Source organism: Rhinopithecus bieti, unplaced genomic scaffold, assembly GCF_001698545.2.
Source record: "Rhinopithecus bieti isolate Rb0 unplaced genomic scaffold, ASM169854v2 scaffold_13710, whole genome shotgun sequence".
NCBI lineage: Eukaryota > Metazoa > Chordata > Mammalia > Primates > Cercopithecidae > Rhinopithecus > Rhinopithecus bieti.
This window is the reverse complement of record NW_016807962.1, coordinates 2780575-2802532: the sequence shown is the minus strand read 5'-3', so window position 1 is coordinate 2802532 and position 21958 is coordinate 2780575. Positions and strand designations below refer to the sequence as shown.

Sequence of the window (21958 nt, the reverse complement as noted above, 5' to 3'; positions counted from 1 at the left end):
AGATCATTGCGGGTAGGGTCATAGGAGCCAATGAAGGCTAAAAGGAATGGCCATGCAGAGGTCAACTCTCAGCTGGTCCTGATAGAGTAATATCGCCCTAGATGGAGTTATGACCTGGATTCCTATCCTAGCTTTCATTCCTTGCTATAGGGTTTGGGCAAGTTAGATCACTTGCCTTCTCTAGGCCTCAGTTTCTGCCTCTAGAAACTGAAAACACAGAACAAGATCAAAGGAATTTCTATCTATTGAGTACCTATCATATACTAAGAGGTATTTACCTCGTTGATGTAGCCTGAGGATCAAATAGGTTAATGCATATAAAGTGATTAGTCTGGTGCCTGTGCATAGTCAGTGCTCAAAAGCTCTAGTCGTGCCTACTGCTGCTGTCATTTCCACTGATTGCTAGAGTAATCCTTCTGGTTATAGTCAGTATCAATGGCTCTGCCTGGATTTCAATCCCAGCTCTGCCACTCCCTTGCTGTGTGACACTGAGCAAGTTATTTAACCACTGTGGGTCTCAGTTTCCTTATCTCTAAGCTGGAGATCCTATTGGTGCCTATTTCCTTGGGTTGCTATAAGGGTGAAAATAAGTGGTGTATATAAAATATTCAACTGCTATAACCAGGTACCTACTATGTATCCAAAAAATGTTACCTGCTACTAGACATCCCATTTTGCAGATAACAAAGTCAAGGCTCAGATTGGTGATAAAACTTGCTCCAGGTAACACATCTAATAAATGATAAAGCTACGACTTAAGCTGGGAAATTTCTGCTTCCCTATCCTGTGCTCTTAATTGGTGCTCCAGATGCCTCTGAAATGCCTTCCAGTAGCTATAATCCCGCTAAGAGCATTATTGCTTCTGACTAAAGTCATTGAAAAACTCTAGAATAAAGAATGACTTTTCCGGAAAAACTTTTAAATTCCCGCAGAGGTTGGAATTAATGTATGTTCCTGATATACAAGCATACCACATTTCCAAGTTGGTTTTATGAGGGGAAGCTCTAAACTTCTATGATTCGAGGTGGTAAATGGTAATGACAAGGTATTAAACTTTGTGGGGGAGTGACGGGCCTCAAATCCTCTCTGCAATGAGGCAAAGTATAAATAAGAGAATACCTAACAAAGGGTACTCGGGGAGCAGGTAGCCTTGGCCTAGGAGGAAGAGCAATGGTTTCCATCCCAGCTGTCACTAACCCCCTTTGTGCCTCGAACAGAACACTTGACCCTTTCTGTACCCACATTTACAGATCAATCCAGGGATCCATAATTTATGATCCAAACTGGGACACTAGTGACAGTGAAAAGAGGTACTATGAATTAAGGAGACACCAGGACCACAGATGTAAACTTTGTCCTGGGAAACCTGAGACATGGACACTCTACCTACCAGCAAAATGCTAAGACCACACCGTTATTTGTAACAGTCTTTTTAACTCTATGTTTAACGACAAAATCTGCTGCTGAGAACCGATCCTGATCAGATATTGGAGAAGCTTAGGAGTGCGAGGACCTTATGGGACAACATATGCAATTAAAGGAAGTGGGTCAGGGAGAAAGCTGGGCCACTTTTAGGGGCAGGAAACATTTATCTATTACCTGTGATAGATAAATGAAAACAAAAGTGAGAAACATTACGTGATAGTCCTTGAACCTCCAAGGTGCTTCATGAACTGATTATGGAGCCCACCTGCCTTTTCTACTCTCCCACCAAGCAAGCAAAACAGAACAAAAGCTGAACTGTGTCTGTACCAGAAGAGAAACTCACTGCCTTACTCTCTCACCATCCCACATCTAAAGTGTCCTCACTTAGCTAACCTCATCATCTTTGATGCCCTGTATTCATCTTCCAGACATTTCTTGGCCCACTGGTCTACCAGACATGACTTGAATCCTAATCCTGAGTTGCCCTGATTGGCAGTCAACACAGGCCAAGTTGATGAGATAACGACTCAGCTGTCTTGGCTCTTAGAATCTGGTTGCAGGGAAAATCCTGGAAAGATCTATTTCCAGACATACCTGCCATCTGTTTGACTTAAACGTGAGCTGCTTCCTGAGAAGCCAATGGCTCTACCTGGCTACTCCAATTACCAGGACAGCCTGGAAGTTGGTCACCTAGGAGATCTGTTCTTGGGGATATTCTCCTTGACTACGGTACAAGAACCCCCTTGTACTTGGCACTAACTTGGAAGAATGGGGAGCTCTCAACCAGAAACACTTCATCTCTTGCTATGGTTCTGCTCTGCAACTTGATGGAATCATTCTTTAATATAGCTGCATTTCTACCCACATCAGAGATGATTGAAAGTAGGGGGAAATGTTCATATGAAAAATGGGGTGTTTTCAGTGAAGCAAATAGAAATCTGAAGGGTGATTTGATTAGAGTAGCTGCTTGGTCTAGTGAATGGAGCAATGAATATTGAGTCAGGGCCCCAGACTGCATGAGACGTGTAAGGTACCAAACCTCTCAGTCTTTCGCTCCTAATCTATCTCACTAGACTTCTGGGTGGCTCAATAGGATAATGGGCACGAAGTGCTCAGAAACTCCAAAGTGCCAGTTCATATGTAAATGATGAGTATCTTTTAGGATGTGAAATGTTTTTAAATAGAAGGTTGCCACTGATCAATTATTCTCTTTGCTCATACAGCACTGACAAGGCTCCTAAATTCCACATTCTGCATACATTGACAGTTTTAGATTGCATTTCTTTGTAGTATAGAATATTTCTACAGCAATTCTGCCTCCCTCGGAAGAAGGGCTGATTCCCTGGGGGTCAGGGGATAGTGAAGGCTCAAACATCAATTGGGGGACCAATGTAGAAGAGATGAAGTATGGAAGCATCAGTCAAGGTCTTTTTGATGTTCTGAGTACAGAGCTGACATTCATACTCTTGTGATATGAGCAAAAAAAAAAAAAGGTGGAGATGATGAGGAGGGAGGGTGTTTTGGGGGTTTATTTTGCTCACTTTCCTTAACTGAAACAGGAGTAATAGTTAACTCTTCTCCCGTGCTTCTTAAGGGCAAAATCTGCACCCAGTTCATCTCTTTGTAGGTTTAGTAAATATTTAATTAATAAATGATTCATTAACTAGAAACCATTATAATCATATTGAAGAATTTCTGAATAATCTAGGCCCCTACAGGCATTCCCAGCTACTAATGGAGATGACTCTTGACTGCACACACTGCAAGAGAAGCCATCCTTATTACACCCAACCCTGATCAACAGAAAGTGGGTAGAAGCTGCCTTTCTTCTCTCATTCTCCTTCCCCAGGTGCTCAGATGGGTGCTGCAGCTGTCTGCATTTCCAGAAAAGCAAGAAGGAAGACAGTAAGTTATCTCTCTTCGGTTGCCATCCCTGGGTGGAGATGGTCTGTGGAGTTATTGTGAGTGGCATCAGCTTGCAAGAGAAGTTATGTTCTCCCTGCAGAAGTCAGAAGATTTATCCAGCTGTTACCATCCGCCTTTGATTAGCTCTGTCACTCTTTTTCTTCCACCTTCAGGCTGTGTGTCTTTAGAAAAGTCACTTTGCCTCTCTAAACCTAACTACTTCTCCAGTGAAACAGGGATCCTAATTCCCATCCTGGAAGGCTTCTGTGAGGAACAATGAGCTAATGCATGAAAGGTGCCTTGCTTCATGCCTGGCACATTTTAAAGGCACAATATGAAAGTAGCCATTATTGTTTTCTCAATTAGCAGCTGATGAAAGGGGGGTTAGGGGATTAGGTAAGATAATGTATGTAAAGTACTTTACATAGTGTCTGGTACCTAATGAGCACTCCATAAGTAGTAACTATTATTAGTGGAGATAAAGACATGTACATTACAAAAATAATAATGCAAAGTAGAAATGGATGAAACAGAAAAATACCAAAAGTGCTCGGCTACATCAAAGGAGAAAGAGGCAGCTGCTTCCAGCTAGGGAAACAGGGTCAGTTTTCCCAACTTCACTGATGACGAGAATCACTTGAGAGGCTTGTTAATACAAAGTCATCAACCATAACACACATTCAATCTCTAAGAAAGGGGCTAGGGAAGGAGCTGGGAAAGCTGCATGTTTAACAGGCACCCCAGGATTCATATCATGAAGGAAATTTGGAAAACTTCCAAATTCCCTGGAGTGAATGCTATCCAAGCTGGGACTTGGCTGCTAGGTGACAATAGTAATAGTCATCTCCAACTTTCTTTGAGAATCAGACATTGTACTCATACTTCACATCAATCATCATAAACTTCTCCATGAAACAAGCATCAGTAGACCCATTTTGCAGATGAGGAAACTGACATTCAGGGAGTTGGAAGGCACTGTACTCTGGAAAGTTCCAGAGCCAGGATTCAAATTCAGTCCTCTCTAATCACAAAGCCTATGTGCTTTTCTCTAGGCAACACTCTTGAGACATTTGTGTGTGTACTGAAGAGACATTTCAGTTGTGGAAACAGCGTGAGTAAAGGCCTGGAGGAAGAAAAATCAATGGTATAAGAAATAGCAATCAATGCTATAAGAATTTTCGTAGTGCAGCCACGGCACAGAATAAGTGAAAGGCAGTCATAGGAGAGAGGTAGGAAAGGTAGGTAGGCTTGTGTCAGTTGTGTTCAGGTTAAGCTACTGCTACAAAGAGACTTCCAAAATGCAGGAGCTTACATAAGAGAGCAGTCTGTTCCTCCCTCACAGGAGTAATCTGTGGTGAGCGTCCCAGGATTTCAGCGGGTAGGGACAGGAGCAGCTCTGCTGTAAATGGTCACCTAGTGACTCAGGCTTCTAGATCAGCACTACCATCCTCAACATGGGGCTTCCACCCTTGGTCCAAGGCAGCTGTCCCAGTTGCTGCCATATCTAAGCCAGAGGGAAATAAGGACACAGAGTCAAGAGCAGGCAGGTTTGCCTTTTAGGAAATGGCCTGGAATTTTCTAGAAATGAGAATGGCACTCACCTTCCCTTCATGTACCCTCCATTGGCCTGAACCTAGTCACATGACCACACCTAGCTGCAAGGGAAGCTGGGAAACATAGTGACTGCTCAGGCAGCCATGTGCCCAGCCACACTTGGCAGGAAGAGTTGTTGAGTTATTGAAAGAAAAGAGGAGCAGAGAATGGATACTGGGGATCTCTGTTATGGGGCCATGTAGGGTGAGAACATACCAGAAGCAAAAACTTACATGGTGTTTAGTCTATCCCAGGAAATTTCTAAATGTTTTATTTGTATTAACTCAGTTAATCCTTACAAGCAATTTAAATGCCAGAAGTGAGGGCTTGCTTAAAGAATAAAGTCTTTAATTGGATTACAGTAAGAATTGAGGGGTTTTGAACAAGAGGGTTGCAATGGACAGCTCTTCATTACATTCTCTTCATCTATCAAAGGGTACATAGCAGCAGAAGCAATGAAGAGGACCCAGGCCTAAGAGTTGTAAGCCAACTCTGTGGCTCCCTCACTCTGGGGTCATCAGTCACAGATCTCTTTGTCTCTTCATAAAATTAGGTGGTGGAATGGTTGGTGCTTGAGGTATCCCTCACGCTACAATTCTGTGCCCTTGCCAGATGCCCTCTTGTGAGCCCAGAACCACAGAGGACACTAGAAGGGAGAATAAATATAGGTATAGAGACAAAATAAATTCCCACAGGACGGCCCCAGAATAAGAAAAGTCTATCTCAACAAGACTGGTAAATGGCATTCTCTAATCCTCTATCTTTAAAGTGTCAGTAAACACTGCCACTATCCTTCTGGCAAGAAGAAAGCTTGGGAGTCATCAATACCTTTTCCTCCTTCATTGCCACCTCAGTGTCTATTTCAACACTGCCAATTTTATCTCCTAAATATATGCTGAAGCCTACATCCTTTTCTTTCTAGCTCTACCATTATGGTTATCGGTAGAACCATTTATCTTTCCCCTGGACTACCGCAATTTCCTCCCATGATCTCCATCTTCCCTACTTGCTCTGAGCTAATCCATTCTCAGCTGCAAAAGAGATCCTAGTATAAAGCAAAAATAAGCTTGTCATTCCCCTGCTTGAAACCCATCACATGTGTCCCACTGCTCTTTATGAAAAAGCCAAAGACATTCTACAATGTCTTGCAAAGTGCTGCCTGATCTAGCCACCCCCCTGCCCATCTCTCAAGCCTTTACCTCTCCAGCCTTATTCCATACAACTTTTTCCCTTCATCACAGGCCCCAACCATCCCCGCCCTTTTTATTAATGGGCCACCCTCCCTTTCACCTCATGAAGACTTCTATATAGATCTTGTTTGCTCTGCCTAGAATGAGCTCCTACCCATTTGCCTACCTACTTTCATGTCTCAGCACTACTGTTGCTTCTTCAAGAAAACCTTTCTGAATTTCTCCCCCATCTACATCAGCCCCTCCTTATCTTAAATGCTACCAATTTATATATTTGTGTGATTATATAATTACATCTGTTGCACATTAAAAATTCTAAGCTCCAAAAGTACCTGAATCTAATTTACTTTATTCATTATTATCTTTCCAATGAATAGAAGTTGAATGAAATAATTCATGAATGAGTGAATATTATTCCCCATCTATAGAATATAATTTCAAACTTCCTATACTGTCTTCCAAAGCCCTGCTCAGTCTGGCTCCAGATCCAGCTTCAGAAACATGAGCCTATACATACAAATCCTGATCCAGATCCAGCTCCTCTCACTTAATTCTCACAATGACCCACTGAAATAAATGTTGTCCCCATTTCACAGATAAGGAAACTGATACTCAGAGGGAAACTGAGACTCAGAGAAAAACAGTGATTTCTCCAGCATCGAGTACGATGTCTTTTTTTTTTTTGAGACGGAGTCTCACTCTGTCACCCAGGCTGGAGTGTAGTGGCATGATCTTGGCTCACTACAACTTCCACCTCCTGGGTTCAAGAGATTCTTCTGCCTTGACCTCCAGAGTAGCTGGGATTACAGGCGCCCACCACCATGCTCTGGCTACTTTTTGTATTTTTAGTAGACACAGGCTTTCACCATGTTGGCCAGGCTGGTCTTGAACTCCTGACCTCTAGTGATGTACCCACCTCAGCCTTCCAAAGTGCTGGGATTACAGGTGTGAGCCACTGCACCCAGTCTGATGTCTATTTTTTAATAATCCTTATATCAATTTGTTTAGATGTCTTAATATTCTTAACTGCTCCAAGGTGGTTTTAGGGTGCTTGAAACTTTAGACAACGGGCGTCTGCTGTGTACAAGGCTTTCTAAGAAGTTGGAGTTCAGCCTAAAAGGGTTTGTGACAAAGACGTGAACTGTGGAGCTAGTATCAAGAAAATGGGAAAGATAAGAATTAAATTTGATAGTAAGCAATCTATTTATGATCCTGGAAATCCCTCATTTCTTAACTCTTACATACCATCCTGGGGTGAGCAGACATTGTTTTATCTCTTTTGGGGCAAAACCTGAGTCTGAACCCTCTTGGGATGCCAGTATTGGACTTTTTTGACCTACAGTATACACACACACACACACACACACACACACACACACGCATACATGTACATAAACACACACAATCTGTAGTTGTTGGCAGTGGTGCCCACATACTCTTGCCAAACCACATCACTTTTCCTCAAAGATCAGGATAGTACAATGGATGACTGAGAGTACAGCGAATTTTCCACCAAAGGTACACCTGGATAAGATCTAATGTTATCAAAGCAGATATCTAGGTTTCTAAATCTTTGGATTACATAGTAATTGAAACACAAGTTTCGTTGCGACAAAATACAGCATGATCTATCAAAGTTGGTTGGGAGGATTTTGTAAATGAAAGAAGAGAAATTGGTAACTCAGAGAAAGCAAGGAGAATAGAAATTGCAGCTCTTTGATTGGAGCAAGGTGAAAAGGGACTTCAGGAAGCACAATTAACTGGGAAACGGCAGCATTTGTTCAGGTCTCTGAAAGGTTCCTGTTCACCTTGTCATTAAAATTAACCATGCCCCCTCTGGTGTCACCTGCCTATCACCAGAGGTAGGTAAATGTGCACCTCTGATGTCTAAATTTCCCTCATTGCCCTCAACTAAAAGAAGTCAAGGCAGTTCCATAGAGAACAACCTGCACTGAATCCCAACGCAGAGAAAGCCAAGGTAAGCCTGGGACATCCTGTTATTTTCAAAACATTAGATATCAGGAATGGTAATCAAGGAAACCAAGATGACTAAAGGAAGGCAAGCAGAGTGACCCAAACTTGAAGAAGTTAAATGTAAAACAAAGAGCATAGTCAAATTGAAACAGCATAAAAAGCTGCAGGCATATATTGATGATGGTAATAGCTAACATTTATGTGCCAGATCCTATTTTAAGCACTTTACAAATAGTAACCCATTTAGAGCATACAACAACTTCAAAAAGTCTCTGTACTGTGAATAAGCCCCATTTTATGTAAAAATAAGCTGGGATACACAAAAGTAAAGTAATATGTTCAAGGTTACCTAGAGTACCAGGACCAGGATCTGAACCCAAAAAGCCTGACTCTAAATTCTTATTTCTCAGTCACAGCCCTGCTGCTGTGCAGAGTATAAAAAGGCAATATTAAATGCCTACAAAGGAGTTCTAATACCCACACAAACCTCCAATATTATTTACAGAAACACTGCATATTGATCGACCCAGAGTTACCAATCATAGATAGTGGAGAGTGGCAAAAAAGGACATAGAGAATGACTTGCCACTTGGCATGCTTTTGATAGGATATATTGACCAATTCATGACCATAGAGACAGATAAGGGTTATAGATGGAGAAGGCAGGGCTTAAGAAGGTTGAAAGTATGCTACAAACTTGAATAGAGACTGTGTGTTAAGTGAGAAGTAAGAAATACCCTGGATAAGGCCTAAAAAACTACGATGTCCAGCTCCTGAGTCACAGTGGGGAATGTACCAGAATAAGAGGGCTTTTCTTAGAATCACCCTGGGTTCTGACTTCAAGCTGATGTCACCTACTAACTCATTATAACCTTATGACCAGCTTTGGTGGGGAAGGCGGAGAGGTATAGCACTCTACACCATTGCAGAGTAATTTTAAATCCTGGTTCCAAAACTTACCAACTTGGGAGGTCTTGAGCAAGTAAGTCTCTTGACCAAACTCCACCTCAATTTTCTCCTCTGCAAAATGGAAATAACAGAACACACTGTAAAGGGCTGTTGTGAGGATTAAATTAGATGATACAGGTAAAGCACTTGGCACAGGACCAGATACTTAATAAAAACTCAATGAAGATAATGAAATAATCTACAGTCCCTCTTTGAAGATAAGCCCAGTTGTACTAGCTATTCATGCCATGCAGAAGTTTTTGCAGGGGCTGGAGAAAAGGCAAGTGAAGGGGTCAAACTAAAAACAGATGCATTTGTTAGAGTATCATCGGTGGGTTCATCTCCTCTTAGAAATATGAGGAGGTCAAGCCTACAATTCACATTTGGATTAGATCCTAGTTTATCTATTGTATCCCTGTGAGGTAGGTTCATAGCCATTTAACAGATGAAGAAACTGAGGTTTGGAAATGGGGAACAACACCTTCCAGGTCACACAGTAGGTTTGTATCGGATTGTAGAGCCACAACCCAGGTGTCCTGCTACTGAAGCCAGCACCATCTCGACAGCCTGTTAAGAGCTCTGGCTTCTCTTTTCCTCCTGCCACAGCCAGAAAAGAGCAAGAACAACCCCCACCTCAGCCATGCTAAAGGCTGAATTTCTGCCTGTAGCAAGGATGAAACAATATTCACAAAGGTCAAAGAGTCACATGACACATTAGTTTTCTTTCCATGATGATTTTTTTTAACCTGACAGTCACAGAGTTTGTATATTGTGTTGATTTGTTGTTGGAATTGTCACTCATGCTGGAGTAGGAGTCTGAGAGTTCATTTTTAAAAGTGGTTATTAGCAAAGGATGAACACATATCTCTACGGTCTCTTAAGGGTGTGTATCTCTTAGAGGTGTGTGTGTATGTACTGTGCCTTTCATGGGTACTTTTAAGGATGTGTGTGTTTTAGTGGAATGTATGTGTATGTGTGTTTGCATGTTTCACCTGCATTTGTATCTGTGTTAGATGGACCTGCATTTGTATACACACATCTCTGAATATTACACATGTAATATTGCATGTGTCTGTATGTATCTGTGTATTGTGGTTACTTGTGTACATGGTGTAAGAATGGGTATTGTTTATATGAGTGAGTTGTGTGCCTGGGTTGTGTGTGTTATATATGTGTATCCATCTATGGCATGAGTTGATTGTGTTTGGTGTGTTTCATATGCCCATGCAGTATCGGTGTGTCTCAGTGTTGTTGCTGGGTGTTGCATGGGGATGCGTGGTGCATCTAGGAAGGAAGTGTTCTGCGTAAGTGTATATTGTGTGCCTGTGTGTACTTATGTGTGTAGTTTGTACCCTGTGGGTTAAAATATGGAGTACCTGGGTGTGTTCTGTGTTTCTGGACTGTGTTACATGTCTGTGTGTAGGGTGAGTGTGCTGCGTATCTGAGTGTCTGTGTTGCATGTGCCTGTCTGTGTGCAAATATATATGCCTGGCATGAATTCCTCACCAGGCCTGTGTCTCTGAGTGAATTACGTCCATTTCTCTCTCCCCTCCTTCCCTGTCTCTGCCCCCTGTTTTGGAGCCGGCGTCTGGTAGTTATTAGCTGGTCAGACATTTTTATCTCCTCAAAATATCCTATCGCTCATATCCAGCTCAGTAATCACAGGAATGGGCCTCAGAGACATCATTTATGCTGCAGCCTCCACAGACCAGGAGAACTCGTGTCGCTTTTACCTATTAGTCACTGAAAATAAAGACTCATGAGCAAAATAGCTGCTGTCTCAGCCTGGATTAACTATTTCTGAGCCAGTTTGAGTTTCTTCAGTGAAGCTATAAATATTGCACTATTGCACAGGCCAGGGGTGAAACATAAGGGGCTGAGAGCCTAGAAATACCTGGAATCCCCAGCTTCCAACTACTGTAATATACAGTGATTAGGCTCAACAACCATTGTTTCTTGCATGGATTGCAGCTGGCATTTGCTGGGAGAGGGGTGTAGGGAAGATGCGTTGTCCAACAGGACGATTCTGCACATTGCAGGCTGTTCCGCTGCACCCACCTGATGCTGATGCCCTGAGTGTCTCCAGTCATTTTAACTGCAGAACATCTCCACATGTTCAAATTCCCCCAGAGAGGGGAAGAGCAGGTCCACCCTCTTGTGAATCACTGAATTAAACTATAGAAGTATGAATTCATTGGATTAGAAGGACTTAAATGACAGCTTTCAGGTATTATTCTCCTGGAACACTCTGCTGTGTTTAATTTATTCAACCATCTATTCTTCTTAGTCATCTTATTCATTCTTAGTCATTATTTCAACAAATATTTGCTGAGCACCTGTGCCAGGTACTTTTCTAACCATCTTGGATATAAGAGGAACAGGGTGAGCAAGGCCCTTGTTCTCCAGGACTTTATAGTCTAGTAGGGAAGACAATCAGTAAACATATAAACAAATAAACAAATGATGGGGAAGAAATAAGAGCCTTCTTAGCCATGAAACAAGAGCATTTGATAGTGTGAAGGGGTGGGGCTTCTTTAGCTTGAGGGAGGACAGGGAAAGGCTTTGCTGAGAGGGAACAGGTAAGCTGAGGCCTAAATGTTACAGAGAACCAAGATAAAGGCTGGGCACAGTGGCTCACACCTGTAATCTCAGCATGTTGGGAGGCTGAGGTGGGAGGATCACCTGAGGCCAAGAGTTTGAGACCAGTCCAACCAACATGGGGAGACTTCAGTTTCCACAAAAAATAAGTTAGCCGAATGTGGTCGTACGTGCCTATAGTTCTAACCACTTGGGAGGCTGAGGTGGGAGGATTGTGTGAGCCATGATCATGCCACTGCACTCGAGCCTGGGTGACAGAGACACATAGTCAGGAAGGGGAAAGGTATGGGAGGGGGCAGTGGCTGAAGGAGGGAGGGGACAGAGGAAGTTGGAGAGGAGGCAGAGTCCAGATCACAAAGGGCCTTTGGGCTGAGGCTACGGTCTGGGTTTTATTCTAAGGGCAATGGGAAGTCACTGTAGGATGTTTAAAAAGTAAGCTATGTATAGGACAGATTCTGAGGGCAAGGAGAGAAGCCAGATCAGAAGGGCCATCATGTACCACAAGGAAGCAGAAGCTATGAGGGAATGGCCTGGAGGTAATGAGCAGCCTCAGTGTAGGTCTGTGATTCTTAAACTTCAGTGTGCAGCAGAATCCCCTAGAAGGCTTGCTAAAGCACACATTGCCAAGCCCACCCCAGAGTTTCTACTCCCATAGGACACAGGGTGGAGCCTGAGAATTTGCATGTGATTCTGTATAACCAGAATAGGACATAAAGGTGATCGATGTATTGCAGGTGCCCAAAGCCCTGCCTTTCCCAAGGAGAGGACCTCCACCCATGATTTTTCCCAGGTGATGCTCATCCTGCTGCTCCAGGGAACACTGGAAACCACTGCTATGGGGAAGAGACAGAGAGCAAAGATGAGGAAAACCAGTATTCCCAAGAATTAGGTCCCCTTATTTGCATCCAAAAGGGAAAACAATGACGATGACAGCAATATAAATTCTTATTACATACTGAGCACTATGCTAAGTGTTCTATGTGCATCATCCTGCGCAACACCATTCTGAAGGAGATATTATTAATTATTCTCATCTTGGAGAAGATGAAATTACGGTTTTAGAGAAACCGGGGATCTTGACCAAGTTCCCACTGCCAAGAGCCCTATTTCCAGGTGAAGCCATCTGACTCCAGAGTCTACAAGTTCAATCAAATCTGTTCCCAAAGGCCCTTAAACTTCTTTGGATTCTGAGTCATTGTATTAGTCTGTTCTCATGCTGCTAATAAAGACATACTTGAGACTGGGTAATTTATAAAGAAAAAGAGGTTTAATGAACTCATACTTCCACATGGCTGGGGAAGCCTCACAATCATGGTGGAAAGCAGAGGAGAGAAGGCATATCTTACACGGTGGCAGGCAAGAGAGCCAGTGCAGGGGAACTGCTCTTTATAAAACCCCCTCACTGGAACATATTCATCTAGATAATAAACTGCTCTCCCCCTAGTTAGCCTGAGGAAGTCTCTGTTTCTTGCCTCCTACATAGTAAATCAGACAAGTGGCAGAGCAGGGATCAGTCCAGAGGGCACCTGACTGTAGTCCATAGAATGGTTCTTTCTGCTTCACCTACCATCTCTCCAACTACAGGCAAAGAAAGGTGGCAAAACTCTCTCCCCCTTCTCTCCATCTCTCTTCCTCTCAAGTACACACACACACACACACACACACACATTCATTCATACATGCACAATTTCTCATTCCATCAGCGTATCAGCATGCCGGGGCTCCCTGACTGTAAATATTTACTCCCAGCTTTTTTATCTACAAGGCATAAACAATTCCAGCATATGCTCAGCATGAGCCACCTGTAACTGTTCCAGGGCCTCTCTGCCTTTGCCATAGGAGGTGTGATGATGGAGGGTTATGGCTGCTTTTCTGTGGCTTCCTTCCTGACCACCGTCTCGTCAATCCTGAGTGCAGCAAGAGCTAGGATAGGACATAAAGGTGATCGATGCATTGGGGTGCCCAAAGCCCTGCCTTTCCCAAGGAGAGGACCTCCAAATCCACTGGCCACAAGGTGTGGAGGTCTTGGACAATGCTGGTTAGAACTTTAATTGAGGGACAGTTTTAAAGGTACACAAGATATTTCCAGAAGATGCAAAGAAGAATTCACAACTGCTCCCAACAAAATAGATTACCATGATGCAAAGTGTAAAATTCTCTTTAGAAGACTTCATGAAGCCTCAAAACCAAAAGAATGGTCTAATTACTAAGCACCTAAAACTGGGCAGATACTTTGCTTCTAACATTTCACTTATCCTTATTACAATACTAGAATGTAGATACCATTACTATTTCTGTTTTGTAAATGAGAAAATCAAGGCACAGAGACGCTGAGTCATTTGCTTCAAGGTCACACAGTTGGTAAATGGCTGATACGGGGTACTATCCAGCATTCGTCTAACTCCAGAGCCCAGAGGAATCCACAGTGCTGTGCTGCTTACTGAGGCCATGGAATCGCACTCAGCATGAAGAGTTGCATATTTGCCTAGGGAAAGGCAGGCAGTTTGGTGAAAAAACAGTCTATTAGACTCCCATTTTGGAAGATTACTTGGGCCATCTCTTCTCATCATGGTCACTACTACATTTTTTGTGCTGGTGGCTTTGTATCTAGAGTGGGACTTGCAGTCCAAAAACTTGAGCACTTATTATTGGCACAGGACAGGTGAGGGGGTGGGAGAAATATGAATAAAACATGAGTTTTGCTGTCAAAAAACTTAAAAGGGATATGATGAAGAAGTGTCATGCAGCAATGTATGAGAGTTCCAGTGGCTCCAGATCCCTGAAAACCCTAGGTATTATCAGTCCTTTTAATTTTAGCCTTTCTTGTGGGTGTAGGATAGCATCTCATTGCAGTTTAATTTGTATTCCTCTGGTGGCTAATATGCTAAGCAGCTTTCACATGATTATTAGCCATTGTGATATCTCTTTTATATTCAAGTTCTTGCCTGTTCAAGTCTTTGCTAGCTTTTTTTTTTGGTATAAAGTTGTGGAGTACAAGTGCAATTTTGTTACATGCATAGATAGAATAATGGTTAAGTCAAAGCTTTAGAATAACCATCACCCAAACAATTTGCATTGCACCCATTAAGTAATTCTCATCATCTAACCCCTTCCCACCCTTCAGCCTTCCAAGTCTCCATTGTCTGTCTTCCACTCTCATTGTCTTTTTCCTATTAATAGTTCTTTACATATTACTAATATGAACCCCATTCAGATAGAGAAGTTGCAAATGTCTTTTCCCCATCTATGACTTTCACTATTGGTGTCTTTCAATAAACAAATGTTCTTAATTTTAATATTTCATTTATCATTCAAAGTGTAAAACTCTCTTTAGAGAACCTCGTGAAATACCAAAAGAAAAAGAATGGCCTAATTACTGTGCACCATAAATTTTCTTTTCTGGCTGGTGATTTTTTTAATGTCCTATTTAAGAGCTGTTTCCCTCAAAGTCATGAAGATGTTTTCTTATGTTTTCCTGTAGAGCCTCTATTATTTTACCTTTCTCATCTGTGTCTATAATCTATTTTTAATTATCTTTTGTGTATGGTATGAAAGAAGGGTGAAAGTTGATTTTTGTCCATATGGATATTCAGTTGACCAAATAAAAAATCTTTCTTTTCCCTTTGAATGCCAATCATGTTTTTGTAGTAAATAAGATCATAAAATATGTGTGATTCAATGTCTGGACAGATAGTACTTTTAACCAATAAAAAAAAGTAATCTTAAGAACAGTGGGATAGAAGATGGAAAACTAGAATTTTATTTTTATCCTGACATTAATTACCTATGCTACTTTGGGGAAGTACTTCTCTGAGCACCCATTTTTTATTTAAAAAAGTATATCTGAGGGACTAGGACAAGATGACAATATTACTCCTTATGTTCAAATACACAATGGCTTACCAAATTCAAAGTTTTTTTGATAGTTAATCTCTTTATTGGAGCTGACTTTTATCTCAAAGTTGAGTTCCAAATGGGCCTAAAAACTAGCTACAGGTGACCTCATAGAAATCTTGAGGCAAAGGAAAAATATGAGAACGAATGGGGTATGAAATGTTGTTAGGACTTAGACAACTGTAGTATTCATTTCCTATCGTGGTTGTAACAAGTTGCCACAAACTTAATGGCTTAAAACAACACAAATTTATTATATTGTCATTATTTCTGTAGATCAGAAATTCAATCTGGAACTCACTGGGCTAAAATCAAGTGTTGGCAAGACAGTGTTCCTTTCTGGAGGCTGTAAGTGAGAAACTGTTTCCTTGACCTTTCCAGCTTCTGCAGTTTTGCGGGTCACATTCCTTGGCTTGTGAGTCCCTTCCTTCATCTTCAAAGCAGCAATGTTACATCTCTCTGACCCTTCTTCCATTGCCAAATCTCTCCCTTTCTGAACTTGAAAATTTCTTCACTTTTAAGGACCTATATGATTAGGTTGAGCCCACCCAGATGTATTAGTCTGTTCTCATGCTGCTAATAAAAACATACCCGAAACCGGGTAATTTATAAAGGAAAGAGGTTTAATGGACTCACAGTTCCACATCACTGGAGAGGCCTCGCCATCATGGTGGAAGATGAAGGAAGAGCAAAGGCATGTCTTACATGGTGGCAGACAAGAGCACTTGTTCAGAATTCCCATTTATAAAACCATCAGGTCCCATGAGACTCCTTAACTACCACAAGAACAGTATAGGGGAAGACCCACCCCCATGACTCAATTACCTCCCACAGGGTCCCTCCCACAACATGTGGGGATTATGGGTGCTACAATTCAAGATGAGATTTCGGTGGGGACACAGCCAAACCAGATAATTCAGGATAATCTCTCCAAGTGATGATCCTTAATTTAATCACATTTGCAAAATTATTTACAGGTTTCTGGGATTCGGATATGGACATCTTCAGGGGCCATTATTCTGTCTACCACAGGCTTACCAATGCACAACTAAGTGAGTTTTCGAACTGACTATTGGCCCAAAAAGTCAATATCTATTTTTCAAATTCCTCTGATCTCCAACTGGATAATAAATTAAGGATCTCCAAAGTGGAAAAGGGCCCCAAAGCTGAACCATTAGGAAAGGATAAGAGATGATTAGAAGTACAGCCTGTTTGTAATGATACCTCTCACCAGCTGTGTGACTTTTAATGAGCCTCTTGACCTCTCTGGAGGGAAGTTTCTCCATCTTTTCACTGAGGATTCTGGAAGATGTCTAGAGAAATCATCTTATATTTCTCCAGGGACCAGACACATAATGAAAATGTGTAAAGCAGCCAGGTAAAATTTTTAAAAGGTGTAGTAGGATCTTTGGCAAACTAGAGAACAATGCCCTATGTAAAAACACTCAAATGACATGTCTGTGCTTGCCAAATAAAGCACTGACCACAGACCCCTACACCAGCTGAACTCTAATGATGCTTCTGGCTTCAACATCTGTTGGTCTTTGCAGAGTTTCATCTTGTATGCATGTGTGTGTGTTTATTTTCTCACCTTCGGCAGCAGAAGGGGAGGTATGAAGCTGAACTGGAGTGCTCATATGAAAAGACAGAGAGAAAACAGGAGCTGAAGAGAAAAGATCAGAACCTTTCTTCCCCTCATCCCTAGACGGCAAATACACTGCTCTGAGAAGGCAGCATCGCAGCTGTGCAGAGTTCAGCTTGGCCAAGGCTGGAAGGAGACCCAGAGCAACCCAGGCCTCATTTCCGAAGGGTGTTATTTCACCCCTTCTTCCCAGATAATGTAACTGAGTCACTCAATTGAGCATAAAATAGAAATTTGGCTTCTTATCTGCCTCAGACCTGACTTTACTATTTTCTTTCTGCAAAATACATTTTTCTCTATCTTATCTTCTAATAAACAATCCTGGCTCGGCAGCCTTGTGGCAATGGCGCTGAATGCATTTAAGAGTCATATTTTTCCTCTCTCACCCCCCGCTTAAAGTCTTATGTTTAAAAGCCTGCGTGTTTTTCCCCCTCCCTTTTGGAAAAAAATATATATCCCATTTGTATGCTGTCTTCCTTTAAAGAACGTACATATTTTTCATGAGCTGTTCTGATGGATCCCTCCTTATTTCCCCTTTTGCTCACTTGATCAGAATTAAAAGGAGGACTAACTTCCACAGCAATGGTTTGTGAATTGGATGGATTTTAGTACTGGATGGGGCAGTCAGGGGGCTCCTTTAAGAAAGGGGCAATCTCTACAGTGGTCAGATGCCAATGGGTTCTCCAAGATTGTGTGGTGGGCAGGACACATTTTGATGAAAAGCCAGCTATGAATGTTTAATGCCTTCTCTCAAATGCAGACTGTCATCAGAAGCACCAGACAGTGAAGCTTAAGCCACAGAAAAAAGAAGAGGCATAGGGAATCAACATTTACTGGAGTTTTTCTCAGAACAACCTTATGAGGAAACAGCTGCATTAGTAAAGAGGAAGAAAGAAATGGCCCCATGATTACAAAGGAGGAAACTGAGGCTCAAAGAGCTGATGCACTCCAGGTGATGAGATACGAGGAAAGGGCTGTTGGCTTTCAAATGCACTTTGGGAATTCAGATTACACAGACACACTGACACACACACTTTCTGCCATAACATTTGTAGTTTTAGGCAATGTTTTATTCTGAGTGCAAACTGCAAAGGCCATGGAGGTGAACTCACTCCTCCCCTGGCCTCCATGTGAAACTTCAACTCCTAGTTTTTTATGCTGGAAAATATACTAAGTTATAGATGTGTGGATTTTACACTTTTTAAAAGCATTTACCTCCTCCATTGCTTTTGCAGTTTATACTCAGAAGAGAACTCATCCTCTGTCCTGTCCATTTTCTGCTAACCCTGTCACCTCATTCATAGGCTCAAACTCACCTCACCCTTTTTCCCCTTAAGGTAAGACCTTTAGGTATGTTTTGCCTTTACCTGGAATACTTAACTCCTACCCATCCTTCATAGGTGAGCTCAACACCTGCCTCTTCAGGGAAGCTTTCTGTGGCCACCCTGCCTGTATTAGTGCATTCTCATGCTGCTCATGAAGACATACCTGAGACTGGGTAATTTATAAAGGAAAGAGGTTTAAAGGACTTACAATTCCACGTGGCTGGGGAGGCCTCACAATCATAGTGGAAGACGAGGGAAGGACATCTTACATGGTGGCAGCCAAGAGCATGTGCAGGGAGCATGTCCCCATTTTAAAACCGTCAGATCTTGTGAGATTTATTCACTATCACAAGAGCAGCATGGGAAAGACCTGCCACCATGATTCAATGACCTTCCACTGGGTCCTTCCCACCACACATGGGGATTACTACAATTCAAGGTGAGATGTGAGTGGGGAGACAAAGCCAAACCACATCACCACCTAAGGCAGCCTCCCCTCTTATTCTCTCAATAGCACACCACATTTTCCTTCAAAGCATTTTACAACAGATTTCCACATTTATGTCTGTGTTTTTATGCATTTAATATCTCTCTCCCCCCACCAGTCTGTTTGTTCTGGGGAGTACAGAATGATCTCGTTTTCTGTTTTAACACAGCAGCCCTGTGCCTTGTATACTACTTGTCACATAGTGGTACTCAGTATGTATTTGTTGAACAAATGAATGAATGGATTTGACTCTCACAACAACCCTGTGAGACAGGTACTTTAATCCCCATTTTCTAATAAATAGTGAGATTAATAACTAGTTAACATTTCTTCAGTACTTACTGTGTGCCTAGCAGTATTCAAGGAGTTCTAATACTCCCTCTAACTATCTGAGGTGGGTAATATTCTTATTCCTATTTTACAGATGAAGAAACTGAGGCACAGACAGCACACAGCCAGTCAGAGCACAGGATTTCCAATACAAAGCGCCTGCTCTTCCTACTGAACCACAGGGCCTTGCATCTGAGCCACCAATACCAAGAAGGAAAAAAACAAGAAGAGAAACTCATGGAAATCACAATCAGTCCAGGTTACTGTTTGCCTCAGAAAATTATCTGATAAGAGGTTGCCATTTCCTCCAACATTTGCCAGTCTTCAGCCAAAGACATTTATGCAAAACCACAAGGCATATTTCATAATCTGGTGTGGACCCTGGAGCAGTCCTGGTGAGAACCCTTCTGGAACAAGACTGGCCATCTTCTTCCTGTGTTTTCCTCTGGGGGCTCATGCCTCAGGCCCCAGCTGCCTCTACCCACACTGAGGCTTCTTCAAGTCTGAGAACCCCATTTCTCACTTGCAGCCTGGAGAACAGGATGAGGTCAATAGGTCCTTGTGTTCCTGCAGGAAGCCAGAGAAGATTAATCTGAGGACAGAGAGATGATGCCAGGCAGCGGAGGAGATTTATGAGGGAGCGAAATCCAGGCCAAGGTCCCAGGTTTTTGTTTCTCTCTATCTGTCTTTTGACTGCCACGAAGCCTTGTGGTTGGAAGAAACTTCCAGAGGTCATCCGGTCCAGGCTCCTGCCTCTAAAAACCCTCAGGCAAGAAGAGCGTGGCCATCTGATGCTCACAACACTCAGGCTTTCTACAGCTCTCTCTCTGTGTAATGCCACTCAGAGCAAGTCTAAGCATTTCCACCTGGCATCAGAGATCCACAATGATCTGGTTCCATACTACCTCATCTCCTCTTAATCCCCAATATAAACTCCACTCCAACCAAACTGGATTTTCCCCCCTTGGCTCCCAGCCTCCATCCATTTGCCTACGGCTATAAATCCTGCTTGGAATGACTTTCCTTCCGCTCTTCAGCAACGTGAATTTTATAAGACTCAGTGCAAATTTCCATCCCCCAGGAGCCTTCTTTCCTGTCACAGGTCATGAATTAATATTAACAAGGGTACATCTTTTATTTGCTAAATATTTATAATCTCATCAATTTTTGATGGCTTTAAGGCACAGTAATGTGCCTATTTCTTGTGCATCCAATACATAAGACTCTTATAATTTGGTACTTGCCCCACTAATCAGCTTCCACAAGCACAAAACACACTGCTTTGCCTTAAAATAATTATGTTCCCTCCACTACAAATGCTCTTTCCCTTCTTCTTAGCCTAACAAACTTCTTATTCATCAAGGCTGAAGGAAACTAACACTTACTGTTGGCTGTGATATGTCAGGTATTGTGCTAGGTTGGGCTTTGTATACATGATCTCAACTAATCTTTACCAAAACCCAGGATGTGGCTAGTATTATGCCCACTCTATAGATAATGATACTGAGGTTTAAAGAGCTTAAGTTCATCTGTACATTTATCTATTCAATCAACAATTATTTATTTTACATCTACAGTGTACCAGACACGCGATTGAAAGGTGAAGATAATAGGGCTGAAATTGACATTCATTCCCTGTACTCTTGAAGCTTATTAACAGGAGATACAGAGATTGAACAAGGTATAACAAATGCAGCAAGGGCTTAAAAAGAGAAGCACAGGGCTTTTGCAGATTGCCCAGCCTGGGAGACAGAAAAAAAAAAAAAAATACTCTCTGGATGTGACATTTCCAGAGACCAGAAGGGTGAGTAGGCTCAATTTAGACAAAGAGTAGGGGTAGGTTAATTACCTGAAGCTGAAAAACTCATGATTAGAGGCACTACGATCCTACCCCAACTCTACAAGACCTCAGTCTTTGCTGTTTCTACCACATTTCTACCTCCTCTGGGAAGACTTCCTGGAACACCTACTCTGGGTCAAACCAGTCAAGCCTGCGTTTGTGCTTCCAGGGCACCCTGAGTCTGTGTCATACCCATATATTGTCTTGGAATGCAGGGAAAGAGATAACTTCTTCTCAGGGGTTACTGGCACAAAAATGCAGAACTCTTGTATGTTAGTCAAGGTATGTCAACTGCTATGACAACCCCAAAATAACAGTGGCTTAACTCGAGGGGGAGAGACAGCCTTGGCAGGATTAGCGGTGCTCGCAAAATCACTCAGGGACTTGGGCTTTTTAAATCTAGTGGCTTGTTCATCCTCTAAGGCCATAGAGTCTTCAAATGGGTCCTCTTTATCTGGTGTCCGATGAACATGAGAAAAGTGTGGGACCCAACTTACAGAGTTAGATAGATCATCAGGCAGAAAATAAAGAAATTCTGGACGTAAATTCAACATTTGACCATTGGAACTAAACATACCTATAGAGTACTCCATCTAACAACCACAGAATACATTATCATGTGCATATGGAAAATACTCTAAGATTGACCACACACTTGATCATAAAGCAAGTCTCAATAAATTTAAAAAAATTGAAATTATACCAAACATACTCTCAGACCACAATGGAACAAAAATAGAAATCAATACCGAGAAGATCTCTCAAAACCACATAATTATGTGGAAATTAAATAATTTGCTCCTGAAT

The 21958-nt window shown here is 42.1% G+C and overlaps 1 long non-coding RNA gene across 1 annotated transcript; it reads left to right on the top strand.

The window, feature by feature from the left end:
- Positions 1–3274: 3274 nt before the first annotated feature.
- Positions 3275–19790, top strand: LOC108537082 (uncharacterized). The gene is made up of 3 exons (XR_001887705.1): positions 3275–3330; positions 17930–18121; positions 19406–19790. It is a non-coding gene; the product is annotated as an uncharacterized LOC108537082 (long non-coding RNA).
- Positions 19791–21958: the final 2168 nt, after the last annotated feature.